This window comes from Monodelphis domestica, chromosome 4, assembly GCF_027887165.1.
Source record: "Monodelphis domestica isolate mMonDom1 chromosome 4, mMonDom1.pri, whole genome shotgun sequence".
NCBI lineage: Eukaryota > Metazoa > Chordata > Mammalia > Didelphimorphia > Didelphidae > Monodelphis > Monodelphis domestica.
The window spans coordinates 432,608,902-432,635,348 of NC_077230.1; the positions used below are offsets into that span (position 1 = coordinate 432,608,902).

General features: G+C 41.6%; 1 long non-coding RNA gene across 1 annotated transcript; it reads right to left on the bottom strand.

Annotated features, from left to right (window-relative positions):
- Window positions 1-8,300: 8,300 nt before the first annotated feature.
- On the bottom strand, window positions 8,301-26,392 carry LOC130458822 (uncharacterized). The gene is made up of 4 exons (XR_008918197.1): window positions 25,750-26,392; window positions 15,238-25,427; window positions 12,421-14,409; window positions 8,301-8,763 (listed from the first exon to the last, which is right to left on the bottom strand). It is a non-coding gene; the product is annotated as an uncharacterized LOC130458822 (long non-coding RNA).
- Window positions 26,393-26,447: the final 55 nt, after the last annotated feature.

Consider the following 26,447-nt stretch of genomic DNA (forward strand, 5'->3'; position numbering starts at 1 on the left):
GGAACATGAGAAGCTGGGATTGCAGGGGAAGGGTTTTGGGGATTAAATTCAGACAAGATTTGCACTGCACGAGAGAAGCAGTCTGTTAACTGGGCTATAGGGAAGGTGTTTTCCATCTCTATTTCAGGGAAGGAAATTTCCTCATTCAAAGGTTCAGAAACAGGTCTGTTTCTGGTAGAGTGGGTGTTTGCCCATTGATCCTGTAAGAAACATTTTAGATCTTCTAATTGGGCTTGCATTTTATCCTCAATTTTTCCTATTTTATCTTCCATATCTCCCATTTTATCCTCAATATTTCCTATTTTATTCTCAATATTTCCTATTTTATCCTCAAGTTTTTCTATTTTATTCTCAATATTTCCTATTTTATCCTCAATTTTTTCTATTGTATCCTCAATTTTTTCTATTGTATCCTCAATTTTTTCTATTTTATCCTCAATATTTTCTATTTTATCCTCAATATTTTCTATTTTATCCTCATTTTTTTCTATTTTATCCTCAACATTTTCTATTTTATCTTCAATATTTTCTATTTTATCCTCATTTTGTTTTATTTTATCCTCATTTTGTTTTATTTTATCCTCATTTTGTTTTATTTTATCCTCATTTTGTTTTATTTTATCCTCAATATTTTTTATTTTTTCATCTCTAAATATAGTATTGAGGAGTACAAAAATGACAGTACCTATTAATATAAAAATTTGGAGGTATCCTTCATTCCTCAATGCCCCTACTTCTTCAGCTGCCATATAATTGTCAAAGAATGGAGTACTCATTTTTATATGTATATTTTGTAATTTCACAAAACACGTGGGGAGCAGGGCAAAGCAACAAACTTTCCACAGGGTTTTTTTTTTTAATCCAGGAAGTTGTTCCTTAAGGGAAAGGATATTTAGAAACAGTTCTTCCAGCCAGGACTTTAGAGTCCTGTTGCTGAGATTTAAAAACAGCTGTTTTCTGTCTATCAGAGTCACACAGCTGGGAAGTATCTGAGGTCCGATTTGAACCCAGGACCTTCTGCCTCTAGGGCTGGCTCTCAATCCGCTGAGCTACCCAGCTGTCCCTTAAGATTAAAGGGAAGAAAAAGAAAAAACTGCTGATTCCAATTTAACTTAAGGAGAAAAGAGAAAAAGTTTTTTATACTCACGTGTTCTAGCAGCTGTGTCTTTAAGCCAAGTTTTTTTTTTTTAAAAAAAGGACTAAGTGGTGAAACAGTATAGTAAAAAGGCAAGGAAAAAGTTTTATTGAGAGGATTCTTTAGACTCCCGTGTGGTCAGCCACAATGTACAAGGGAATCACTTTAAAAGACTGATATATATTAATTTAAGGTCGCCAAGGAATCAGCTATGTAATTCCTAAATGAAAAACTCAAGTCAGCCGTCAGCCTTTTTTGGAGTTTAATTACAATAGGAGCAAGAAAGGAATTAGAGATATATATAGAGAGAGAAAGGGGAGAGAAGGGAATAGGGCTTAAATACCCCTTCTGTTTAGGCTGGGCCAAAAGGCCCAAGCCCTTAGATAGCTGGGGCAAAGAAAAGAGATCAGTCCCTTTCACTCACGTGTCCAAAATGGAGAAACAGTCTCAGAGGCCCCCACCTTCAGCTTCCTCCAGAGCAAGCTTCCTCCGAGCCCAGCAACCACACCGACCAAAAACTCAATCCTCCTTCAGTCTCCAGACCCTCCTATCTTTAAGGACACCATCCAAGTTGCCTCCCCTCAGTCCTCACATCTACCAATCACTCTTCATCAATTTCCCTGTCAATGGAGGCTCTCGCTTAACCCAGGACCGCCCAGAGGTTTCTGGCTTTTGCACATGTCTGTTGAAGGTCATATTTTCAAATGATTAAATCTATACTCCTTTGCTACAGCCCTTTCTAAATCCTGTTAACTTGAGTAGGGTAGAGATTGGAATAATTAAATTTTGATCTGGGCTGCAGCCCTTACTCAATCCTATTAGGACTGAATAGGGTGGAGTATCTCCATTGTATCAATTCTAAATCAATCAAGACTCAAAGAAATTCCTGTTCTATGCTTAAGCATAGGTCAAAGTCCTTTCCATTGTTCAGCAAAGGGTTTCTGTCCTAAAGTAATCTTAAGAAGGGAAGAGAAGGAACCTCCCATGCCAATGGAGTTCCCATTCCAATAGACTATCAGTAAGAAATTTTCCAAGTATGAAATATCCCAATGGAGAAATTTTCAACAATTATAAGTCTAAGGAATTTTTGAGGTTTACACAGGCCTCGTACTCAAGGATATAAAGAACAGTTGCTCATTACATAGAGCCACATGAAGAATGGAGACAGTGGACAAGGCTATGAATAGACAGCTTTCTTTTTTCTTTTTTAGTTTATCCCTGACCTCTGGTCTTTGTATTGGTTCTATGACAGAAGAACTAAGAAGACCAAGCAATGTGAGTCAGCAACTTGCACAGGATCAAACAGTCTAGTAGTATCTGAATTCAGATGTGATGAAGAGGCAACTTTCAAAGAGAGAAAGCAAATGATCGGCTGGTAGATGGGGAAATGCTCTGCCTGTATAATCACTCCTCAAAATCCCGAATAACTGGGAAGACTTTCCAAGTGATAAAGGTGATGAGAGGAGAATCACAAATAGGGAATTTATTTTTCTCAATTGGGTATTTATTACAAGACTTGGCACCATTCCCACAGCCCAGGGACCAGGTAAGATGTTACCCAGGCTGCAGGTCCTTCTGGTCCTTGGATATGAATGCATGATAGAGTGTGTGAGGTGAGTGGGGTGCTGCAAATTATAGTTTTGGGGGTTCAGATTCCAATTACACAATATTGAGCGTATGTGTAGCAAATGCCATAATATCTTTGGATTCTAAAGGAAAAGAAAAAGTTTCATATAACTTCCAAAATTACTGTAAGACAGTTATAAGAGTAACCTATTTCTGAGCTTAGAATTTGAAATTTCCCAAGAATGGCCATGTGATAGTGCATGCAAAATAGTCATCACAGAATGTCAGGAAGGTGAGCTGAAATGAACAAAATTATAATCAAGAGGCATTGAAAGGACAGATGGAGAAAGACTGTCTAGTACTGTGGGCAGAGCATGCTCAGTAACAGTTTGGGTTTCAGTCCAGCTGCAGCGAGGTTGGTCTGGTCATTCCTCCATTCTGAGCTCAGGTCCTGAATTGTGAAGGGAGACGAGAATGTTCAGCCTGCCTGTGCCACAGGTGTGTTGTGAGCATCCAGTGTCATTGTATGTGAAGGCATTTCTAAAATAAATAAGTTTGCAGATGGGACCAAATCCTGTTTCCCAAAACTGATTCTACCTGTTTGAGGATGAAAATTCTTCTTGACTGGGGAAATAGAATAAAAATCAGATTACTTTGTCATCAGAGGAAAGAACTTATGTTTCTGTTGTGTGTGTGTGGTTCTGTGTATATGTCATTATTTGTCTTCTTCAGACTCAGAGACCAGGTTTGAAGTAAATGAGATGACAAAAGAGCTGAGCATTTTGTGGAGGAATCTGGTCATCAAAGATTCATGAGTGATGTTTCCTTGACTTCCGTTTGGGAGAAATCTGTGATTAATATCAGCATAGAAAAGTCCAAAGAGTGACTGTGAATCTGATGGAACTGGAAAGAGATTCAAACAATATTCAGTCCCGAATCAGTGTGAGAAAGTGATGTCAGGAAGTGACTCTCCTCAGAATAGTGAATGTAACAAGAGCTTTCCTGGGCAGGTGGAGCTTCTTCAGTCCTTTGGGAAATGCCCTGAAATGTCCATGAATCAAGGGAATATAAGGGAAACAGTGACTACCTGGAATGTGTGACAAGGAAATCACTTTAAAAGACTGATATATATTAATTTAAGGTCGCCAAGGAATTCAGCTATGTAATTCCTAAATGAAAACTCAAGTCAGCAGTCAACCTTTTATGGAGTTTAATTACAAACAGGATGAAGAAAGGTATTAGAGATAGAGAGAGAGAGGGAGAAAGAAAGGGGAGAGAAGGGAATAGGGCTTAAATACCCCCTCTGTTTAGGCTGGGCCAAAAGGCCCAAGCCCTTAGATAGCTGGGGCAAAGAAAAGAGATCAGTCCCTATTACTCACGTTACCAAAATGGAGAAACAGTCTCAGGGGCCTCCACCTCCAGCTTCCTTCAGAGCAAGCTTCTCAGAGCACCTCTCCAACCACTCAGAGCCAAAACTCTCCAACCAACCCCCCCACCGTCCTCAGACCCCTCTATCTTTAAGGAAACCATCCAAGTTCCCTCCCCCCAGTTCTCACATCTACCAATCACTGTCCATCATTTTCCCTGTGCCAATGGTGGCTCTAGCTTAACCCAGGACCGCCCAGAGGTCTGTGTCTTTGCACATGTCTGTTGAAGGTCATATTCTCAAATAATTAAATCTTGATCTTTTGCTACAGCCCTTCCTAAATCCTGTTACCCTGAGTAAGGTAGAGATTGGAATAATTAAATTTTGATCTATGCTGCAGCCCTTCCTAAATCCTGTTAGGACTGAGTAGGGTGGAGATTGCAATTTCCAAGACCTGGTTCTGTCATTCCAAGTATCTCCATTGTATCAATTCTAAAATCAATCATGACTCAAAGAACTTCCTGTTCTATGCTTAAGCATAGGTCAAAGCCCTTTCCATTGTTCAGCAAAAGGTTTCTGTCCTAAAGTAATCTTAAGAAGGGAGGAGGAGGAACCTCCCATGCCAATGGGGTTCACATTCCAATAGAGTTCCCACTCTCAATAGGAAATTTTTCAAGTATGAAATTTCCCAATGGTGAAATTTCCAACATTTATAAGTCTAAGAAATTTTAAGGTTTACAAATGCCAACCTCATTGGACATGAAAAAAGTTATCCTAGAGAAATGCTTTATGGGAGCACTCTGAGCTTGCTGCACATCCCATAATCCACACTCAAGAGTGTAACCTCCTGTAATTACATATTAATCTTCTCGTGGGTTGACACCTGAGAAGGAGATTGGAAACTGAGGGAAAATGGATAGAGGAGAGAAAAAGAGAGACAAAGGAATAAAGACTCAGAGACAAGGAGTTCAAAAATATGGGCTCCATTATGCATGCCCCTCTGATGGCATGGAGAGAGAGCTCCTCAAACTTGTTGGAGAGTTTAAGAATGTGGAGTGGGAGGTAGCTAATGACCATGTGACATGGCAGAGGCTTTACCATTGGCTCAATGGACAATCATGGAATCAAAGAGGAGGAGGTTAATCAAACATGTGACTTGGTATGGAATGTGGTCTGACTAGGTGGGAGCTGGGTTGTCCCGCTCAGGAATTCCTTTGTCCTTTGGAATGAAGATTTGGAAATACACTAATCAATAAGTAACATGGCCATGAGTCTGGCGTATGAACACATAAGATACAATATTAATACACCAATCATACTTTCAAGATGCTAATAGACCTGGTATGCTACATATCCCCCTTTTTGTTTAAAAGTTAAGACGAGATTATATAACGGTAAAAAGAAATTATAAACTAAACCAAAACAGCAACAACAATGAGTATAGCCAGCATAACAAATAAATAAAAGTGAATTCCAAATCAAATAGCAAAATTGAATTTAAAAAGATTTATGTAAGACCAATAATAAAAACGACCTTAACTCATTAGTCATCCTGAATTAATCTGATCAGTCCCATCGTGCCGTAGGACAGGTGGATTAATATAACCTTTTGCCCATCTTCAGCCAGGACTGTAAGAAGGTGCCAGACCTTTAAATCTAAAGCGAGGGACTATAGCTTGAGAGGAGAGGACATTCCCTCCTTTCCCTTGGTCTGATCATGCGTCGTCTTTGGGATATTGAAGCCAAGATGCTGGCCACATAGACATTTGATTCCTTTGGTAGCAGCTGACCTGTGTTGGAGGGTGCCAAAACATGGCGTCCTTTTACTTCCAACCTTAGCAAGCAGCATTTATCCATCTCATATGGCTCATAGACCTCTCTAGACACCATGCTTTGCCGCAAAGTGTAAGGCCTCCATGGCAATCCCTTCTTCTGCAACCAGACACAGTAACTCACATGAGTCCCATGACGTTTAACAAATTCTTGCAGGTTCCTACAGTCTCAAGCTTTGGGGTAAGCATATAGAGTAAAGCTCATAGATATTGCTAACTCATATTTCAGGATCATAATATTAATACTGCTTTCAATGTGCTTCTAGTACTTAAAAGAAAATATATGGGAAAATAGTCTGAAAAAATAATCAGGGAAAATAAAAATAAAATTAATACAAAATTTTAAGCTCGTGGCTCCCATTTCACGTGGCAACGTTTTAGCTAAGCCAATGGGTAATACAAGGATTTCCATCCAAAAATGATTTCTACTTTCCTAATTTAAGTTGACCAAGATTCATATGGTAGGTGTACAAAAGTTTTCACCATGAAAAGCTTTTCAAAAACATGAATAAAACAATTAATGTGAATTTTTAAAAGCATCGCTATCCCCATAAACATTACATTCTGATACAAGAATGACGAGAATGAAGTGGCATGGCAACTTCTGGCCGCATGTTTCTGATATAAGCCTTATTTAAACCTCTGCTTCTGTATCAATAAACCAGTCCATATAACCACCAAGAATGTGGCGTTGCCAATGTTTGTAAAATTAATTCTGCCAAGCCAATTTTAGGGTTACTAGAAGCCCAACTTTCTTCCCATTTAGAAGCCGTTTCTACTGCTTCCTGCTCATATACAATTTGGTTGCACTTATTCATTTCTTGTTGTCAACGTATACTATCCAACGTGCTTTGGGGACGTCCCCAAGCTCCTTTAATGTGCTGTACTACGGATTGCCATTCATATGAAGCATTACTATATTTGAAAGGTGTAACACAATATCCTGTTTGGTTGAAATGAAACGGAGAAGTAATTCTAGCGTGCAAAGCTCCACCCTCTTTTCCTAGCCAAAATACAGCATCTTTCAAAGTTTCTGATTCATCCTTAAAAGCCGGGTCAAGACTGTTGTGTGTATCAACGTTCAGATGAATTAGACACAACCTCCTGTATAAAAGCTTGGTTTTGTAGTCAGCGAACACAACTGTAGCAATAACTGAATCAATATAAAGCGTCTGGAGCGATGCGCGATGATGGGAAATGCTGTGGACCAAATGGGCAGTTGGAGTAGATGCCCGTGTCGGTAAGATTCACAGGTAAGGACACCAATGGTGGTTGGTACTTCACAGCGATCTAGGATTTGTCATGAACAGAATCTATACACGGATGTAGATGACGGTCTCCGTGACTGAGGTCCCCACGTAAGAATCTCCAAGTCTATTCTACCTGACATCTCCGCCTCTCTAGGAGTTTGACCAGGACCATCTGTCTGCCCATGGTAAATCCCCGTGCAGTGACTCTACCCGATTCAAACACAATTTTCTGTTGTCAGGGCTACTCGGTCTCTGTTGTGGTGGATCAATCCTAGCCCCTGTGCCTAGGAGAGCCATACCGATGCCCATATACTTGTTATCAGCAGCGCTTCTTACAACCCAAGTTTGAATTTTACAAGGTCTACAAAATGAATTCTTTGTGTCAGGACATGGTGTAGACATACAAAATGAAGGGTATACAGTAGGGTCTGAATAATTGTAGCCAGTCCCTTCTGAGTGCATGGCAATGCCTCTGGCTAACATTGAGTATGGCAGCCATTTGGTGTCACGAACGTAGACAAGTGGGGGCTTGTCCATCCAAGTTGACATTCTTAATATTGGGGTGTAGGTGTAATAGACCAGTAGATGTCAGCCTGACAAGTGTCCATCAGGGCAATGATAGTGAGTATAATCAAGAGAGGTGTAATGTCGGTCTTTAACATGTCCCCAGGGAGCATCTCGTCTGGTGTGTCTTGAGTGCATCAGGTCTGCTGGTGATCGATGTCATCTACGTTGTTCTTCTGCTTCTCTTCCTGGTCCTGAGCTGCATGGCGTGATGTGCTTGGTGGGGGTCCAGATGTTTCCATTATTGGTAGAAATACAAGCAAACCCTCCACCTGATGTTATCATCCTGTTGGGTCCCTGATAATCTTTATCTCCTGGTAATCTCCAAAAAATCCAGGGCTACTCTACAGTGTAATCCTTATCATTACACTCGAAATGCTATTGCATAGGAGTAGCGTATAGCTCTTCTGGGATGGAGAAGTGATTGCTGGTTAGGAGTACCATTACATCCCTTTTTTTATTTAAAAGCTTAAATGCAATTTCCACTAAATTGGTTTTTAAATAAGTCTGATTCTCATAAAGGCATAGTTTTTTTGCAAATATAGAATGAACCAGTTAAAATAATTATCATACATATATTTTGGACAATACAAACAATTTCTGTTGCAATTCAACAGTATCCAATGTACTATTAAAACATTTCCAATTGATCTAATTTTTTTAATCAAATTTGAGTAAAATGGAACAATTACAATAAAATAACTGCAAGTTACATATTGTACAAATACCATTTGAAGTATTCAGGTACATGACAAGCATTGATCTTACAACAAATACCCATATACTTTTAGCATAGAATTAGCAAATTAATGATAGTCTTGTGTAGGTAAACTGCCTCTCAGTAAAAGTACATTTGTGTGGATAGTGCATTAGACCTGTCCCTAAGTCAGTGGTTTTGCCTTGTTTGTTCATCTGCTGTTTTGTCTGGTGTCTGGCCTCTGCGTTGTGCTGTGGTTGGTGCTGTACAGACATCTGCTTTCTCCTCTCTCTGGGCTGGCCTTCTTTGGAAATGCTGGATGCCTTTGGTTTTCTTCCATGGACTTCTGGTATCTGCAAAAATAGAAGCAAAATCTTGACCCCAAATGAAAGACTTTTTTGGTCTTATTCAGTTAGAAAGTGACTGAAAATATCCTTTGTCTTGTTTTGTTTTTTGGATTTGGGCTTTTAAATTCCTTTGAGCCCTTTCTCCAATGGCTTGTTTTTAAGAATTTTCTGGAACACCAGACTTTTGAGAGATGTTCCAAGATTTGTCCAACTTAGCCCATCTATTGCTGGTAGAATTATTCCAATTTTTTGGATTATTGTTTGGATTATTGTTATTCCAATTTTTAAAACTATTTTGGAATGGCCAAATGTGCAATATTATTTAAAAGATGTGCAATAACTTTGCATACTTCTTCATTTTGAGCTTTAGCTCATACCTCATGAGAGTAATTCTCTCCAATCACATATTATTTTTCAATTTTTACAACAGGAGCATATTGCAATGCCTCCCTTTGCCAAAATTGTGCAGTTCTTAGAATTCTGCAGTTACCTCCTTGAAGTGAAGGAGTGGCATTATATTTGCACTGCCAAGTCATTTCACTTGCTTGTATAGAATATTGAGGTTCAATAGATCTGGTATTCTGACAGAGTAGTGAGTGCGAATTACCTGCTTCCTGAAAAGCAGTGGCTGTCAGGCCCTTTACTTTTGACATTCCCTCAGACATAGGTGAAGGGAGGTTCATGTCAGAGTAAAGGTGTGTGATAAAGTTTTTACTCCAACTTTGCAAGACAGTATTCATTGTGATGTGAAATAACAGAACAAGTTCTGGATCTTGCATTGGTTTAATATTCATCTTTTAAACCAAGAACCAGATAAACAGCATTCAATGAATCACATATGATTTCACAAGTCTGTGCTGTGATCTTAAGCACGCGTCTAACTGCCGTCAACTCTGCTTTCTGCAAAAAGCTATCCTGTGCCTGCCTCAGCATTGCCTGACTGTCTGATCTGGAGCTGCTGCTTGTTCCTGATTGGATGCAGTCCACGTGTTCCCAGCATTAGCAGCAAGGTGCAACGATGTTATTCTCTTTAAACAATTAGATGTCAATTCGTAATTTACAAGATTTCGGTACCAGGAATATGATTGTCAATTTTACCTACAAACTTTGCAAAACTCAACGGCCAAAAGAGATACGGTACAAGTAACGTTTGACCGTGTCTTCTTGTCATGGGGCTTAGACTCGCGTCAGCATCAGGACCAACGTTTGTCATTCGAGTAAGCAGTAATTCTGCCCATTCGAAACAACTAGTAAACCACTCTGTCTATTGGTTAACAATTGGAATCCCTCCAATAATGTGTCCACTCGGCTGCCAGGCATCCGCGAGTGTGTCTTATCTCTAACGCGATTTGAGAATGATTCATTGTAAATATTTGCTTTTGGATAAAGTTGTATCAAGTTTTCGCGTTTCTTTCTTAGCCTCAGAGTACATCATTTTCTTTTAAAGTAACTAATGACTCTACTGGCTCGCCTTTGTCAATGTGCCTCCTATGAAGTTTCTGAACCTCATTCAGGTTTTTTAAACAATGTCTACTTGCTTCTATTCTGGGTCACCTGATGTCCTGCTCAAAAACAATGGTCCCAGCACATTTACAATTTGGATATATTTGAAATTTAGGCTTGCCATCTCAACAGTTGTACTGAGCGTTGACTTTTCTGTTGGCTGATTCCAGGACTTGGGCTAAAAACGTTTAACCCAAGGTGAGGGTGTTAAGCCATCCACGTGGCAGGATTCATTTATCCATCTGCTGGAGTAATTTCTTTTTAAGACCCAAATAGGTTTAGAAGCAAGTCACGTGGCTGGAGCAGCCAATGTAGCTTCACATCTAACTCAAAGCCTTAAAAATTCTATTTGCACTGTGGTGCTTAACCTAAAATTAGACTAAAATTCATTACAGATAAAATATCTCTTGTCCAAAGAGACTATGGTATATGAAAAATATCAGGACATTTTTTACTTTCCATAGAAAGAAATGCAATCCGACATTTCTTTTTAATTTGCCGTGTCCAATATGAATTTGCGCTGTTTGATTTTAAATTTGACTTCACAGTAACTCCATCTTTTAGCAAAGATCTGTTTAAAAACAAAAGAATCAGGTGTTTACCTTTTTTTATTACAAATCACAAAAATGTGAAAAGCTTTATTTGTGATTTGTATTTCTCCCTTACAGTGCTTAAAGTTTGTAAATTCTGAGGAATGATACTTTTGCTTTTAAACAATAGTGCTGGATTCTCTGGAACTGTTAAATAAATTTATAGGAGTCTCCCAGATCCCGTTTTGATATGCTAAAATCCAGCACTGAGCTTTGCTGAAAAAGAAAGCCTGTTGCTCTGGCAAAGTGCTTGAGAGCAAAATTTCTGCCTGTTTTAACTTTTTTGGGATCACGAGCCTTTTCTTTGGTGTCCTGAATTTTAAAGGGGCTCAGGATTATTCTGCCAGTGTTTGCATTTTGTTTAGGCCTGTGTTCTCAGCAGACGTGGCGTGACCCAATGATGTGCTGTGGGACATTCTTTGAAAAATTCAGGAGACAATCTCGGCTTTAATTTGGGACATGATCATTTAAAATGACCGGCTTTGCAGCAGGCAAAGCAAACACGTGTTCTTTTTTTTTTTTAATTGAGCTGCCATTGGATTCTTGTGGACTAAAGTTTTTATGTCTTGGCATGTTCTTATAGCCCTTTTGTGAGGAATCGTCTCCTCCAAGAACTCTGCAGCATTACGGTGTTTCGTTACGATTTGTCATGCTCTTTTAGCAGCTAGCCCAATGTGACTAAAGGTTTCTTCTGAATATAACAATCACCTAGTAATACTTCTAAATTTCCCTGGGCCAGTTAATTCATCATAGGGAATGGGCACATGGATTGCCATGTTTTTTCTAGCTTGTTCCTTGCATAACTTTTGAAATAGCAGTTTCAACTTAAGGAATCTTCTGCCATAAGCTTAGATTCAATTGATACCAATGATCTGGCCAGAGATTGCTGGCTTATCTTGTCCAGCAGCTCCTAGGTAATGATCTCTTTTGATCTCTTTAGGAGTCAGGAATGCAACATTATTGGGCTGTTCTAAATTGACTTCTGCATTCTCAGAATTATTTCTAATTTCTGTTGGAGAAGCTGTTGACCGGCTTTCTTTTCTAGAGTTAGGATGCTTGTAATCCCGCATTAGGTTTTCGTGGAGGTGAAGGTTGAAATTCAGAAGGAGTTGGGGAAGGAAGGACAAAGAGAATCCTCCTAAGGTGAGCTTCTGCAGCAGCCTCAAGTAAGAGGGTAGGGAATGGATTGATAGAGTCAGTTAAAGCCATAAAAGTTGAAAGAGCAACAGTGATAGGTAAGTGTTAGGAAAATTAATGAAAGGTGGGGGTGGAAACTGAGAAGCAGTTCAACTCTCCACATGTTGTGCAGGATTCAGACTAGATTCCATGTGATCCCAATTGCTGGTAATATTCTGTCTTTTTTTTTTACTTTGTTTCATAGCTTGCCCTATTAAATTCCACTCTTGTTTAGTAAATACTTCGTGTTCTGGAAAGTTAGGACAACATTTCAAGGTAACTTTAAGTAATGCCTGGAGCTAAACTTCTGAGATCTTAATTCCTAGTTTTAAAGACTTCACAGTATGAGAAGACAGGTTTTTGACCCATATTCCAGGATGGAACAGCAACTCACCTCACTGGCCAAGTGCAGGTCTGCTGATCTCTCTCCAATCTTGAACCCCAATATGTCTCCTCAGGTGATTTATACCACGTTGAGCGCCATCATGTAACCTCCTGTAGTTACATATTAATATTCTTGTGGGTGGACACCTGAGAAGGAGATTGGAAACTGAGGGAGAATGGACAGAGGAAAAAAGAGAGATTGAATAAACACTGAGAGTGTTTATTCCTTTGTCTCTCTCTCTCTAAAAGGATGCAAAGAATGTGGAAAGGCTTTCACATAGAGGGGCTGTCTTGCAGCACATTGGAGAGTCTACACTGGAGAGATACACTATGGATGTAAAAATTCTGGAAAGGCTTTCCATGGAACTCCAGTCCAAATAAGCATAAGAGAATCCACACTGGAGAACAAGGTTAGGGAGAGAGAGAGGTTGGGCAATGGTGGGAAGTTAGGACTAACTTTCCCCTAGTCTATTTTTAGCTAAACAAATCAAGAACTTTAAGTACCCCTACTAGACACTAAGTAAGAGAGTTTGCAAGTCACTTGCTAGAGTAAGCTCACACCTCCACAGGTCACTGTCCCTTCCTTGGGCGGTGCTAGGCAAATTGAAAGACTGACATTGGTTCCCATAAAGTGGGGAGCAATAGGAGGTGAGAAAGTGGAGAAAAGTCCTTTACAAAGGCCAGCCGGAGGATTTAGGGACGCTCTCTGCTTTGGTGAGCTGGACTGGAGGAGGAGACTCTTTCCCTGGATCCTGTGTTGGCTTGAGGTGCTGAGTGCAGTGATTCCGTCCTTGGTTCTATGCTGAGGAGACCCTCTCTGTTTGTGGGTGCTTCGGTGGGACACTCCCTTCAGCGTGAGTTCTGGTGAGATTCTTGGCAGTCTTACTTAGTTGTGCAATAAAGGTTCTCTGAGGAGTCTTCAGCATCTCCTGGCTCTTCCGATTTGGGCTTCCTAATTAGGACTTTGGATTCCCGTGAGATTTGCTTTTGGATTCCCATTTGTGGTCTACAGATATTAGGTATTAAACTTGGGATATTTTGTAGCTAGGCAGTACTTTGTGTCTCTCCACTTTCACTCTTTGCACCTCTTTGTAAATAAAGCTGCTAAAAGTCATTTTGACTTAAGCTGTCATATTTTTAAATGGCGACCACAACATTACTTTAGAATTCTCCTACTTAGCATAAAACCTAAATCTAAATTCTTACACTGTAGCTAGGGAGCTCTCAGAGATGACTGGCTGATGGATGTGGCCCAGATGGGATTCTAGCCCTGGGGACCAGTTTGGAGACCAGAGGGGGAGGAGGGTCATTCTGAGGGCTAGGACATTCCCCCATTGGAGGGCAGGGTCTGGGGAGGAGAGGTTGACAGGATCCTGAGGTCCTGCCCTGGGTGTGATTGCTTCCTCCGTTGGGGCCGAATTGTCTCTGGCTTCTGGAAGCCAGCTCTGCATGTGCAGGTAGGTCTGAGGGAGGACCCCTCCCTGCACCCTGCTTCTGCTGGCCGCCCTCTCCTTTGGGCCTCGCTTCGCTCTCTTCCGCCTGACAGCCTCCTTGGGAATCTGCTCTGAGCATGGGTGTCAGGCAGGTTTCCTTGTCAGGCTGGCCTGACAAACGTTAAAACTTGGTGAATGAAAATATGGCAAACGTGTGAAGAAAGGGAGTATTTCACTCTTCGGCCCCGTGAAACAATCGGCGCTACAGGGACTGCTCTGGAGAATTTGACACACAGACACTAGTAATGCCTTCAAAGGATTAGCCTTCCTGCAGGAAAATAATCAGAAAAGAAAAGGAAATGTAATTCGCCTTGTAGCAACTAAGAGAGAGTCTCTACTCCAGTGTTAACTCTTTCCACTGTCTGTTTCCATTCCTATTAGCGATGGCTTCAAGCTCACGCTTCTCCCCTCAATCTGGTCAGCTGCTGGAGAGAGGACATCTCCAAGAGTAAAACTTCTATCATTGGTCAAATATGCGCATCTATCAATTTTGCGGTTATTTCCCTCTGGTCACACGGATATGGAAAGAAGACAAAAGAAAGAGATTGAAGTAATTAGAATCCAAGACCATGAAAGTGTCAACTAGAAAAAACGCAGAACTATTAAATAGCCCAAATCACTCTTTAATCAAGGGAAAAGGGGTCAGCGCTGCTTCCCAAGACTGCAGAGACTGGACGCCCTGGTCACCAGCCCCTGGGAGTGCCACCGACTCAGGATGGACTCCGGGGAACAAAAGAACTTGGGGAGCCTCTATGCCACTCTAGATGGCCTGGGGGGTTTAGGATTAGAGGGGAAGTTGATTGACTTTACAATGGTGAGAAAGAAAAATGAGGAGTTCTAGACAGGAATAACACGGAGGGGCTGATGCCCTACAATGGACACAAAAGGGAAAGACCAATCCCAGGGCTGGGCCACCTTGGTCATGGACCTTAGCCTAGGGGAAGAAACCATTGGGACCAAAGGGATGCTCAATATTGGATGGGATTCCCTGCTCCCACCCAAACTACCAGGAAGTCCACGGTCTGGTGAAGAGGGACCTTCCCTCAGGGGGAGACTCTCCTGGGACAAAGTCCAACCCTGGGGTTTCTACCCTCAAACTAAATAAACTGGGGAGCTCTAGATTTCCAAGTGGACACCCCCCCCTTTTGGTCAAGACCAAAAGTCGCTGACCAAGCCTATGGACAAATGAGCAATGCTCTATGGGATTGGACTCCATCCCCTACTGGTGGGAAAGTCTAGGGACGCAGGTATTGGTCGTTGGCCTTTGGGGGCGTTCCCCAAGGCCACCTGAGCCCGAAAGGCAGGCCGTCTGCCTTTGGCCAAGAGTAACTAACCATCAAGCAGGACCCCATTTCCCAAAGTCTGAAGTCTTTCCCTTCTGGTGGGTCCTGATGATGCCTTCAGCCTCCTCTCTGACTTCTGTCCTCTGGCAGGCTCCTCCTTTGGTATCCGTCAGCTTCCTCGCTGCTGCAAGAGAAAACTTCAGAGAAATCCATAAACACACTCTTTAACAGGCCTGGACCGACTCCCCGTGTGCTTACTCACTACCAGGATGATCCACGCTGCTGACCCGGAATCTGCCATTTCATCTTATTATTTTTAATAATGTCTTTTCCACACAGATTATAAAATCATGTCATTGACATGCTTCATCAGAAAGATTGCCTCACTTTACCTACATGTGAATCCTACAAACTGTGGAAATAGAAAAGCAGAAAAATTCTCACTATTAAAAATCCAATTTTCCTAAATTTAAAACCTTATACACTCAACTCACACCCCCCCCCCTTTGGGGAGGTTGAGATGCGAGGGATTTTGGAATTGATTTCATTCCTTTTAGCTACTTGACCCTAACCAGGGTCCAGATTTAAAATAAATTTATCTCGTATCACTAACAATTCTTTCTAGACTCCGTCATTCTTCCCAACTTCTTCTGATGCTACTTGGAGACAAACTAGCGCTCTGGCATCTCTGCTGCAACTTCTCCAGTGAGCAGATGTTCTTTCAAACCTTAGTCGGGTAAAATGCTCCTATTTAGACTTTTCCTACTTCAGCTCAGTCTGGGGACTGGCTCTGTCCTTTCTCGGTTCTCTACTTAAAGGGACTTTGCTCGGGGAGATCAAATGGCCACTTTTATGTCTGCTACAGAAACATTTCTAGTCAATGAAAATGATGAGAAACAAGACTTATCCGGATCCGATATCTTGGGGCTCCCTTTGGATTTCTCAGAGATGTCCTCTCTGAGAATCCTTCGGATTCGAGGCTGCAGGAAAATCTTGTCCAGGCTTTTGGCTCCTAAGAAATGTCTTGAAATAAAACTTTAATAGGTTTAAACCACTCCAGAACTGGGGTGGCAAATACATTCCTAGAAATTCTGGAGTTTCCCAGGTGAGAAATTCCCTTCTCTATTAGCCATCCTGTGCCAATGATCATCAGTAATAATGATCACAAAACCATTCGCTCTCTCCACTTTAAAAGTAAAATGAGTTCTCAGTAATCGCTGCTCTTTTAAAACCAAAATCTATTGTAATGGTTGCACTCTGGAAATTGACCTTAAAAACTCAAAGATCAGTTTACAGTTTAGGATCCTTTTGCTTTTTCAGAATCGAAAACCAGTAACATGTTTTTCCAAACACAAAATTTAGGATTACTAAGAAAGCTTAAATTACCTTTAACTGAATACCTTTACAATTCCTTTCCCTTTTCTATTATCATTATTATTATTTTTTGGCTCCAATTTAGCCTCTCTTAGCCTTGCCTCAAACCACTTTGGCCTAAGGCTAAAGCCGCTCCTAAGAGGAAATTTGTTGGGTCAGTCTAAAATGTTTGGGGTTTCCTTCCATTTAAAGCGCTGCCTTTTCCCCACTATTTCTCGTCATTGACACCAATCTAGTGACTGGTCAGGTCTGCAGTTGACCATCCTAAAAGGAACTTTCTTCACTCCAGGACTCACCCACACGTTGCTATTGGAAAACAATGAACAGCTTGGAAAAAAAAGTGAAATTAGAGCCCTCAAATACCCGAGTGAATACACCTAGAATACAACGCACCTTGTTGCCAATATGAACTGCGCTTGATACACACCATTTCACCCATTAACAAGACCCAAACTTTGGGAAGAAAAAGGAGACCTTCAAGTTGAGAATTTCCGGACCTCCTTTTGCCTCCTGCTGGATCGCCAGCTCCGCTCTCGCCTCTTCAGCTTTGGGAGGAATCCATTAACACCACTTACAGACAGTATTGGCTAACATTTAAATCACCAGCACTTGATTATTAGCGAAGTCTCGCCTAAGGAATCCATTAGACTTACAATACAAGCAAAAGCCCACAGAAAATTTGAGAAGAAATCCAGAACTTAAGTTCTTAAGCTTCTATGAGCGTTTTTTTTGTAACCATTTAAACCTCGAGCCATTGTATCTCAATTCATGAAGAAACTTTCTCTCTTTTACTCAACTTAAAGCTGTTACTCAGACTCTCAATTGAACCCTGGGGCTCTCACACTCCACTCAAAGCTTCCAGCCAACCTTTCACGCCTCTGACCGGCTCTCCTGGCCTTCACCTCTCTGGTTCTTACCCTTCTCCTGGTCTATGGACCCTTCTGACCTGGTTTTTCTTCAGGCGCCTTCCTCGAGCCTTTGGTTGAAGACTGCTCTTTCCTCTTCTTCAATCTCTCGACCTGCTTTGCTTAAAACAGACTATAGAAACAGTATCTTTTCCTCATTAAATGAACCCCACCTTGGCCAGCTTACCTTCGGATTGGCCTTTGTCACTGTTTGCTATTTATCCAATTACTTGCTTGCATCACGTCCACACTTCGAAGCCCTGTAACTTATGGCCATACTTCTAGGTGGTTCTTTGGGCTACTGACCGCCCCCACCAAATTTTGGGACAACAGACAAGCTGTTACCCATGTCCAATGACTATGGACAAATTTGACTAAGGATCCCTTCATTAAAGAGCGAGTTACCCCCAAACACGAGATGCGAGTCTTACCTCCGAGAGAGCCGCTTCCCTGGCCCTGCCAACCGGACTCCTGACCCAACCCCAAATGGGTTGTGTGAGGTACCTCAAGTCTGGGGTCCTCATTAGCTGGAGGGCTCAGGCCACGGGGACTTCGGGTCTCGCTGGGGCCTCCATTAATGTCAACTAGAAAAACCACAGAACTATTAAATAGTCAAAATCACTCTTTAATCAAGGGAAAAGGGGTCAGCGCTACTAATACGACGACAGAGCTGCTTCCCAAGACTGCAGAGACTAGACACCCTGGTCACCAGCCCCTGGGAGTGCCACCGACTCAGGATGGACTCCGAGGAACAAAAGAATTTGGGGAACCTATATATCACTCTAGATGACCCGAGGGCTTAGAGTGAGGGGGACAGTTGATTGACTTTACAATGGTAAGAAAGGAAAATGAGGAGTTCTAGACAGGAATAACACGGAGGGGCTGATGCCCTACAATGGACACAAAAGGGAAAGACCAATCCCAGGGCTGGGCCACCTTGGTCATGGACCTTAGACTAGGGGGAGAAACCATTGGGACAAAAGGGATGTTCAATATTGGATGGGATTCCCTGCTCCCACCCAAACTACCAGGAAGTTCACTGTCTGGTGAAGAGGGACCTTCCCTCAGGGGGAGACTCCTGTGACAAGGTCCAAACCTGGGGTTTCTACCCTCAAACTAAATAAACTGGGGAGCTCTAGATTTCTATGTTGACAAAAGAAACACTTTTACATTCTCAACTGAAAATTTCTAAATTATGTCCTTTTGGAAAGCCCGAGTGAATGGCTAAATTGTAAGTGAGGAGAGTCAACTGCTCTGAAAATGTTAAATCTCTATGTTCAGGTCTGCCCCTCATGTTTGGAATGTCAAAACCTTGAAAACTTTCAGGTTCTTAGTTTGGGCATCATCATTCAGCGTTGGCAAAACATCCCTCTGTGAATTTACAGACACGATGCTCAAAGTATTTGTTCCCACAATAACCCTAAAATCCACTCTGTTGCCAATAATGCAGAATTTGTTCTCAGATCTCTTGTCTGTTATATCAGCTTCAATAATCTCATGTTCTTTAACGATCTTAGATTTGGTCATTCAGCAGATCCTGATAAGCTAATGATGAAAGGTTAACTGAACTACGGAATCTCTCAACATAGAACTAACCACAGGACTTAAAGGGTTCTGAGGTTATTCAACCTCATTAATGGTTTGGGAAAGGTGAATTGAGGCTGGAGACAGTTTTTGGAATGATACGCAAAACGATCCCTTGTTAAAATCTTGTTTGATCTTTAAAAATGTGCTGAGAAATCCAGACTGAAATCATTCTTCGTTTCAAGGCTGTCTAAAGACGAAATCTTTTTATAGAAACTGCTCTGAAAATTCCTCAGATCTTCCTGTTCTCTTTTCATTGAGAAAACAATTGTATACTCACTCACTGTTGTCTGTGAGGCTCCATTCTGAAGCTCTTTCAATACCTGCCACTGCACTCCAGCTTCTATTGAAATTCTCTTTTTTGCACTTTGAGGTTGTTGTCTGATGTAACTTAAGTGCTCTCTCAGTGCACCTGGGCCAGCCAGCTGGGGAGGAGAGAAGAGGGGCAGGGCCAGGACTGCAGAAGACAGGGTGAGAGGCTCTGGCCCACTTGCAATGGAGGAGTGCCTGGAACCAATTACCAGACACTTTTAGCACTCTGAAAAATATAGCAATGGCTTTACTCCCAATTTTTCCCTCTACATACTTTTGTGAGACCTTATTCTCAGTGCTAAATAACATCAAAACCAACAAAAGAAACAGATTGACAGAAGAAGTTAGTAGCACTTGCTTGGACTTCAAGTTCAAACCTTCAATTGAAGATTTAGCCAATGACATTCAGCAACAAAAAAGTCACTAATAGGCAGGTTAGTTAAAGAATTCCCCTTCCCCTTCACTTATCTTAGTTCACAGCACCCCACACAAATGAAATAATATCAATATCAACAAAAGAAACCAGTGGACAGATGAACAAAGAAGTCACTAAGAAGGTAAGTTAAATAATTAGTTTTTGGTTTATTAAATACAGTTATATATTATAATGATACATTTTTGTTATTTAAACTATAAATATCATAAAATTATGGGTTTTTTCTCAAAGTGACACCCAAGTTTTGCTTGTTTTTTTTTTTTTTTTGGCGAACCAAGCTCAAAAGGTTGCCCTTCACTGTTCTAGTCTCTTCTCCCCACAAAGGGGAATATGATTTCAAGATACTCTTTAGGAAAAATTCTTCCATATTGTTCCAGTCCTATTACTACCCCTTGTCTGATTGTTTTATGACCCCTTTGTCAGGATCCAGATGAGTACTTTCTGTTTCTCCTTTTAAAACTCAGTTGTGGGGGCAGCTGGGTAGCTCAGTGGATGAAGAGTCAGGCCTAGAGATGGGAGGTCCTAGGTTCAAATCTGACCTCAGACACTTCCCAGCTGTGTGACCCTGGGCAAGTCACTTGACCCCCATTGCCTAGCCCTTACCACTCTTCTGCCTTAGAGCCAATACAAAGTATTGACTCCAAGGTGGAAGGTAAGGGTTTTAAATAAATAAAATAAAATAAAATAGAACTCAGTTGTGCTGGCTGTGAGAGGCTATCTGTGTGATGAAGAGGTGGAGAAATTTTTCAACTGCCTGTTCTCAAACTGGAAATAAAAAGGAAGTAAAAAGATACATTTAGGGCAGTTTTTACTCTCCAGCCAGGCCGAACTAGAATCTGAGGCATCATGTAACCTCCTATAGTTACATCTTGAAATTCTTGTGGGTGGACACCTGAGAAGGAGATTGGAAACTGAGGGAATATAGATAAAGGAGAGAAAGAGAGAGACAAAGGAATAAAGACTCAGAGACAAGGAGTTAAAACATGAGGGATGTAGCATGCTCCAGTGATGCTTCTCAATAGAAAAGAGACCAGCTTGCACATGTCCCCGAACTTTTATTGGAGAGTTTAGGAATGTGGAGAGGGAAGTAACTAATGAATATGTGACATGGCATAGATTTTAACATTGGTTGAATTGACAATCACATGATCAGAGAGGAGGAGGCTAGTTCAACATGTGACTTGGAAAGGAATGTGGTCTAACAAGGTGTGAGCCAGGACCCTGTGGCCAATAATGTCCTGCTCAGGAATTCTTTTTGTCCTTTGGACTGAAGATTTGGCAATACAATAATCAATAAGTAACATGGTCATGAGTCTGGTAAATGAATACATAGGATACAATATCAATACACCAATAATACTTCCATGATGACATATCAGATGATGTTCTTGGTCAGTATAAAATACTGGTTTGGAAAATGTTCCTGTCTGTCTGTTCTTTTGAGATTCCTGAGCACTGCCATCCTTCCCGAGACCCTCACAGTCATTCACTGTTTAGCTCACTCCAGAGAAGCTGATCCTATTCCCTTGAATTGACCCAGCAGACTCCAGAGCATGTCATTTGTGTAGTTTTGTTTTCAACTGTTCCACTTGCTACCACTTCAAAGGGACCAAACTGGGATCATGGGAGGACCAAGCAAACTTCCAGAGTACATAGGAGAATACTGGGACTCTGATTCTGTTCCTGCTGACCATGGCAACTGTTTTGGCAGCTGTGCCTCAGTTAGGTATCCCATCCATTACACTGGTGTGGGGGGACAGAGTGAAAGGAGGAAGTATGGGATTAAAAGAGGAAAACAAGTTGGAGGGAAATACACAGATGGTAATCATAACTGAAAATAAATGGGGTGAATTTACCCAAAAAACAGAAGCAGGTAGTGAAGTGAATTAAAAGCGAGAATCCTATGATATGATATGAGACAGATAGACACAAACAGAGTAAAGATAAGGGGCTGGAGCAGAATTTATTGGGTTTCAACTGAGATTAAAAAAGGAGCAGTAATTCAGAAGCAAGAGTTAGAAAGAGAAACTAACTACTCTGGAATACTATTGTGCTGTAAGGAATGATGAACTGCTTCATTTCTATACGAATTGGAAAGACCTCCATGAACTGATGCAGATTGCAATGACCAGACCAGGAGAACACTGTACACAAAAATTGAAATAAAGTTGGACTTTTAAGTAATTTTATTACTAGTAGCAATGAAATGATCCAGGACAATCTCAAAGAATTTATGAGAAAGAACACTCTCCGCATCAAGAGAAAGAACTGTGGGAGTAGCCAAAAAAAAATACCATATGATTTACCACTTGTTTATATGGGTATATGATTTGGGATTTTGGTTTTAAAAGATTACTTTATTAATTACAAAAAGTTATACTATGGAAATAGGTATCAAGTGATAGTAAATGTATAACACCAGTGGAATTGGTTGCCAGCTCCAGGAGGGGTGAGGGAAGAGAGGAGGAAGAGAACATGAATGATGTAACCATGGAAAAATATATTAAAAAAAAAAGCAGGAGTAGCAATTATGATCTCAGACAAAGCTTAAGCGAAAATAGATTCAATTAAAAGAGATGAGGAAGGTCATTATATCTTAATAAAAGGTAATATAGAAAATGAAGTAATAACCATACTTAACATATATGCACCAAAAGATAAAGCCTCCAGATTTTAAAATGAGAAACTAAAGGAGCTTAAGGAGGAAAGGGGCAGTAAAACTATATTAGTGAAAGACCTCAACTTTCCCCTATTAGAACCAGATAAATCTAACCAAAAAAATAAATAAGAATAAAGTAAAGGAAGTGAATGAAATTTCAGAAAAGATAGATTTAATAGATATCCAGAGAAAATTGAATAGGGATGGTGCATGCACAAAAATTGACCATGTATTAGGACATAAAACTTCATAACCAAATTGTAATAAGGGACTATTTTGATTGGTAATTGATAACTAAAGATCAGGCTGTTATCTTTTCTTTCTCTCTTTCCTTCCTTCCTTCCTTTCTTTCTCCTTCCCTCCCTTCCTCCTCCCTTCTTCTTCCTTCCCCCTTCCTTCTTCTTCCCTCTTCTTCTTATTGATTCTCCTTCTGGTTTCTCTAAATCAACTCAGGGTGAGGTTTATGATGTCTCAGATGAAATACTCTTTCTCTTCTTTATCTTAAGCAAGGGGTTTATTGGGGAAGACTGGGAATGATAAGGAATGGAAAGAAAGAGGATTTTGGGGTTTCCCTAATACTAAGCTGAATCCTAGGTTGAAGGATGGTGTAATATAGTTCAATTGGGAGAAATGGCTGATAGGTCAGGAAGATCAGTCACTAGCACAATAAAGCAAATCGGAGAGAGAGCTGGACTTTTGTCCTTCTTTCTTCTGTCTTCAAAACCAAAGACCACCTTCAGGCTTCCGTCTCCAAAAACCCAGAGAGAACCAACTTCTTCCCTCTTTCAAGCCAAGAGGGTCAAGCCTTTGGTTGGTCTCCTCCAACTGCTCTTTCCTGGTCACATTCCAAATCGGAATGCTCATTTGAATGACAGGTCATCAGTCCCAGCTATTCCAAGCTCCTGCTACAAACCATTCTCAATTTCTCACTTGCACAATATCCTCCCTTTTAGGCTTTGGAAGAAGATGGCACCAGCATCTTATGCTAATGGTCCTTACCTGGTACATAGATATATTACATTTCCAGCTATCTCATTTTTAAGCCTTTACTCTGTTAAATATTCCTCTACCCTCCCAAAGCAACAAACCCTAATCTTCGCTTAGCTATTCTGTCTATGCAGTTCTGTGCTAAGTTTGGGTATCGGAAACGGATTTAGGTAAGGAAAGGATTTACATGAACCTAGTTTTGAACATAATAACAAATCATGTAACCATTTTACACAATTCCAACAGTATTTTGAACATGTAACTGTCTTCTCTCCTAATGTCTACAAATTCACTAAATAAAAATTTTAGCACTAACAATTGCTAACCTAAAATCATAATGCAATCTAACTTCCATACTTAAGTATATGTCTGTCCCTACTTCCCTAAGACTTTGAACACATTTTCTCTAAACTGTCCCTATTGTTAGTCATTAGAACATTAATAAATTATTCTAATATAGTTAGTTGATTAGTACGTTAGTATTCACATATGTACATAAGTTGTATCTATATAGATTTGCATATGTACAAATATGATACATTTTTTTATTTCTGTGCAAATTCATGCAGAGAAGAAATTTCTTTATTTGTTTGAATTTTCCACAGAAATTTATATCAGTGTGAATTTTGTGTATTGCAATTATGCAGATATTGTATACTGTAATGGTGAAAATATCACCTTTAAAGATTGATATAATATTAATTCATGGCCGCCAAGGAATTTACTTACGAAATTCCTAAAAACGAAACACTCAAGTCAGAACGGAGTTTGTGGTGGTTTAATCACAATGGGAGTACGAAAGGGAGAGGGAGAGGAGAGAGGAGAAAAGGGAAAGATGGCACCAAGTCTGGTGACTGACTGTCTGAATCCGAATCAAATGATTCTGCCTTTTGGTCCTCTTTTTAAAGATCTTTTTCTCTTGTGTCACCTCCCCTAAATTTCACATCTACCAATCACAGCAGACGCTTTTCTCCAGGACTGCCCATTCTTTAGTTCTCACCTTCTCTGGTTAGATTACATATTTTTAGGTTACTTAAATCCTCTTTTGTTAAATTCACCTTTTGTAGTTACTTAACACCTTTTTGTGGTTAAAATCTAAAAATAGATTGTAGCTTACAATTCTAGCTTCCCAATAAAGGAAGAGCTAAGTATCTTCATTGTTACAATCAGGAGATGGCTAAATCCAATCTTCACACTTCCGAGGGTGGTCCTGCAGGGGAGGGCTATGGGCAGGCCATAATGTCAGCTCCTCCCCATGAAGTTATGGCCCCAGCTGCCATGCAAGCTCTCTTACTCCTGTGAAACCTGGGCCAATGAAAACATTTAGGGAGGACCTGAGGCAGCTCTCATCCTGCCTCTGAGGAGAGGGTGATCCAGTCAAAGTCCCTTTGCCCTCATATAAAAGAAGCTTAGTCCCGTCTATATAAGCAGGACTCCCTTTGAATCATGGGGAGCCCTGCAGCCATCCCACCAATACCTGCTTCCTTGGGGAGTTGATCATCCCCTTCTGAACTTTCTCTTCTTGAGTTTTGCCTCTTTAATGAGAGCCAAGACAGGAACAGAGGATTTTTCTTTTCACACCACAGAATAGCCCCAATGGTAAGGGTTGGGGAGATAGATCCCTGCAAAAGGTGTGATTATACTTCTCAGAGTTAAAGGAGGAAAGAGACTGAGAAGAGTGTGGCACAAAGATAGCGGGGAACAGCAGCTGGTAGATCTGGGTTGGCTCAGTCAAGGAGAATTCTCCATAACCAGGAGACTTCTGAGTAGGAGTTAGAGAACTGAGGGAAGCAGAAAACAGCAGAAAGGAGGCATGAAAGACCACTTCTAGCTCTTAGAAGTCTAGTCAATTAGAAGACAGGGAAGCCATCTTACCTCTCTGATCTCCTGGCTCTGACCTACCTTGGACCTGCAAGCCCAGCACTGAGTTTCTGGGAGATGGTGACTTGAGCTGACAGCTTTTACCTCCAGCCAGAGGGGCTACCTGGAAGAGGAGTCCATGGAAGAGCTACCTTGAAAGGTGGACCACATGAGAAGCAGAAGAGGGTTTTGGGCCTCAGTGGGTCTAGTCCTCTGGGAGGGTCCTCCCTGTGTTAAAAGGCCCTTTTGGCCTTCCCCCTTTAGGTTCTCAGGTCATCCTTTTCCTCAGACCATCCTCAGGGCCTCAGACCCCTGCCCGTATTTCTCCCCCCAAGCCCTGTCCTCCCTCAGCTAAAAACCTTCTGAGATCAAAAGTGAATAAGGTTTAAGTCCCGTCTGGCCTCCCCTTTCCCCCCATGGTGCTCTTCCTTCCCTCTCCTCTTTACCGGCAGGATTCGCCCCATTTTGCAGTCTCTTCCCTTTTCTCTCCGTTTCAGCCTCTTTTTACTGCTTGAGTGCTTTTTGCATTTCACCCCAAACAGCTGCTATTGAGCCACATATTCCCACATTCGCCCCTTGTGGTGGAGGCCGGAAGCACGTGAGTGTCACGGGGGACGCTTCCGCCAGCCCTTCTCAGAGGCGACAGCCCTGTCCAGCCCGAGGCCTTTGGGACGCTTTGGGCCATTGCGGTGGCCCTCGTGCCCCCAGGACGGTGTCAGGCCGTGTGGGAGGTTGTGCGGGTTCTGCGCTCTTCACTCTGCACCAAGCCGGGCGCGGGGCCGCTTTCCCAGAATGCCTCCTGCTCGTCACGTGGTGGGGGCAGAGCCTCCCGCCAGCTGCAATGGAGCACTTGGTCCCGGAAGGCGTCCTTTTCCTCTGGGTGTTCCGGTTCCAGGATGCTGCCGCCGGGAAGGCTCTGGAGGCTCCCCGAGGCCTTTGAGTGCTCCACAATGGCGGCATCCCTTCGGGACTCCCCAGCGGGGCCTTCGAGGCTCACCAAAAGCCCTTTTTCTTCCCGGGGCCCCTCGGGGAGGTCACGGCTGGGGACGAGGCGGGCCGGGCTCCAGCCAGGATTGAGGGGAGAGTTGGGGGAGGGGCAGAGCCAGGAAGGGGGGAGAGTAGGGGGGGCGGTGGGGGGGGGAAG